The 3,243-nt window shown below is 26.6% G+C and overlaps 1 long non-coding RNA gene across 1 annotated transcript; it reads left to right on the top strand.

Moving 5' to 3' along the window:
- The first annotated feature begins 1,924 nt into the window (after positions 1–1,924).
- LOC119661973 lies at positions 1,925–2,856 on the top strand. Its single transcript, XR_005250648.1, has 4 exons — positions 1,925–2,322; positions 2,385–2,514; positions 2,611–2,654; positions 2,754–2,856. It is a non-coding gene; the product is annotated as an uncharacterized LOC119661973 (long non-coding RNA).
- The last annotated feature ends 387 nt before the right edge of the window (positions 2,857–3,243 follow it).

The following is a 3,243-nucleotide window of genomic DNA, read 5'->3' on the forward strand; positions in this document are numbered from 1 at the left end:
CGGCCTTTTTGTACTCGGACCAATGCCTTCGCTCGTTTTTGTACCATGCCTGCTTTTTTGTCTGTAGTAGCTGAAAAGAATTGTTTTGTGCCTGGCTTATCCTTATTTTAAGTTTAAAAATTACAAATAAAATATAAGTATATGTCCTTTTTTAGTAGTGAAAATCTTTAAAATAGTATTAAAGAGAAAATGGTGGTAGGGTTTGCTTTTTGAGCTTTCGTTTTTAATTTGTTTGTTTATTATATTTTTTTATACATTAATGTTGGCAGAGTTTTTGCGAAGTTCTCTTTCATCTTTCAGATGTTGTGGTGCCCTATGTCATTATCTTACAGTCTCTCGTAATAAACTTAATTTTTATTTGGTCAAAGGCAGCCACAAACCTAACTTGACAGACACGAATTGGAAAAAGAAATCGAATTGAAATGAAAAATTTTAAAAGATTTTTATATTTATTATGATAAATTCAAAAATTTACAAGAGAAATTTTGTGCAAAAATATATAGAAATAATATAAAATAATATATAAAATTTTTTATAATATTTCTGTTTAAAAGAAGCGAAATATAAAAATTACATTAAAACACAGAATCATTTGTTTTATAGAATCAGTTTCTTTTATATTCCATATATTATTTTATAACACATTTGATTTAAAATTTATTTTAACATTTAGTTACCAATTTTCAATCATTTTTTCAATCATTCGTTTGGGTATCTTAGGGAAAGCATACTGGATGTTATCTTCCAAATCTTATCTGCATAAATCAACAAATAGCCTCATAAAAGGTAGTTCAGTACAGTCAGGTTTTTGTGTTCCGATTACAGACTCATGAACCAATACATAACCCCTTAGACAGTAGTGCAGTACAGTCAGGTCTTTGTGTTCCGATTACAGTCTCAAGAACCAACATATAGCCTCTTAGAAAGTAGTTCAGTACAGTAAGGTTTTGGTGTTCCGATTACAGGCTCATAAACCAACAAATAGCCACTAAGAAAGTCCTAGTACAAACAGATTTTGATGTCCTGATAAAAGGCTCATATTTGGAAATTGTTATTCTCAAACTTTCACACTTTCAAGTCTATAATTTCTTTATAATTTGAGTATATAGTACATCCTTAAAACTGAAAGTTTTCCAAACCATGTACAATCACTTCAAAGAACAAAGAATTATTTAATATGACAACTCTATTGTTCACTTACTACAGAGGTATAGACTGATGACTTCCACTAGCCCATAACTAACTCTAAAGGGAGCATTTGTTGATATGTGATGATAGCTAGTTGATCACTTTAGGATTTTCCTCGCATTATATACATACAGTTTGCTTGTCTACAAGACCTTTAAGATAGAAATATGCTTTGTAAACAAAAATGTAAATAAATAGATCGAACAGTGAAAGTATCAACTATTTACTGAAATCACAACACAAACATATGTCTCCAATTCTTAAACTCATTAAATCTTGTAAGGATATACGAGAGGGATTTATCAAAGCTGGCTTAATTAGTAACAAAAAAACAAAATTAAAACAATATTTTGAACTATTATTTTTAATTTTTTCAACATAATTTCTATTAGTCTATAGATCTATACTTGAAAACTGAGTTTAAATCAGATTCGACTGATCTGTAATTTCGGCATTGAATGCATTAATTGTTTCATCATTAGTGCCAAAAACCCGTTTTCTCAATTTATTTTTTTTGAAAACATCATGAAATTAAGCGCTACTAGATCCCCGGAATACAGGATTTTAGTCCAATTTTGATTTTGATTTTATTATAAAACTGATTTATAAAAATTTGTTTTAACTGTACTTTGTTTTTTTATTAAATATTTATTTTATTTTAATCACAGTTGCATTTGCTTTTTAGATAATTACGTTCATAAACTGAAATAAAAAATTGTTATTAAAAATATATATTTTCTATTGGTAACATCCAATTTTCGGTTTTCTGATTTCATTTAAAAATTTCTGTAATATGGATGATAATCGTTTTCAAAATTTTCTCAACCATTTTGAGCAAAAGAGTCCCGATTTAACAACGAAGGAAGCAATTACCTGCGGTGGAATTTTATGGAATTGTTTTCAAGAAAGCGAAAAGGAAGAGTTTTCACCGCATAGTTACCCAATATTTATGGGCGACTCTACTGAAATACTTCTTCCTATTGCAAAGCCCAAACCCTTTAGAGGTAAAAGCAAACGCAAACCTACTAAAAGGAGATGTGGCGCAAAGAAATGGTGGCCAAAAAAAAGTCAACTGGGCCGACGTGGAGGAACGTTCAAAAATAATAAGAAAACATTTTTCGATACCTGTTAATGGTAAGATATGTGTTCCAATATACCGAACATTTTTTAAATAATAAAACAATATTTTTATATAGAACATTTTGTAAATCATCTATAAAATACTTGCGGTATCGATACTAATATATCCACAATCTGAAGTGTATAAGTAAATTTCTTATTTACGCTGGTTTAAATTTGCTTTGATACGACTAATTTGATATTAAGGTAGTTACTAATTTAAAAACTTACTCTAGTTTTTTTTTTAGTTGTATAAATGCATAAATAATATATATTAACATATATAATTTATTATTCGTATAGACTATGAAGGCAGATAAAGGACCAATAATCTGGACTACATATTGGTATTAATAACTTCTTATTTTCATAATTAATATTTTCTAATATTTTGAATATCCACAATATTTGATGTACTAGTAAAATGTGATAAATTTTTATTTTAGGAAATCGATGAAGGTGCAACGTAAATTATTTCTACGATTAAGAAAACTAAATTTAAAAGCGATTAAATGTACTTGGAATTACTAATAAAGATTTTTAAAATTATTTCATTTCATTTTCTGATTTAATATCGTAACGAAAATAGATCCCAGTATAGATACGATAATAATAAATAAAATTGATTAATTAAGAAATATAATATTAAATAAAAATTAACAACTTTTTTTACATGAAATGACTGCAAGGATAAAATAAGCAATGTATTTTATATATGTATGAAGCTCTGTATAATAGTGAACATTGAAATTATATTGCCTACATGTTTTTTCCCTAAATACCATAAAAAATTATTAATAAAAAAATTGAAAGAAAATAGCATAAAATAAAAAAAATATTAAAAAAAGGCTTAAGATAAAAGATACAATTAAAAATTAAAAAATTAAAAAAAAACTAAAATATAAGAGCAAAAAAAATTTAAAAAAAAATATACTT

This window comes from Teleopsis dalmanni, chromosome X (genome assembly GCF_002237135.1).
Source record: "Teleopsis dalmanni isolate 2A chromosome X, ASM223713v2, whole genome shotgun sequence".
In the NCBI taxonomy this organism is placed as follows: Eukaryota; Metazoa; Arthropoda; class Insecta; order Diptera; family Diopsidae; genus Teleopsis; species Teleopsis dalmanni.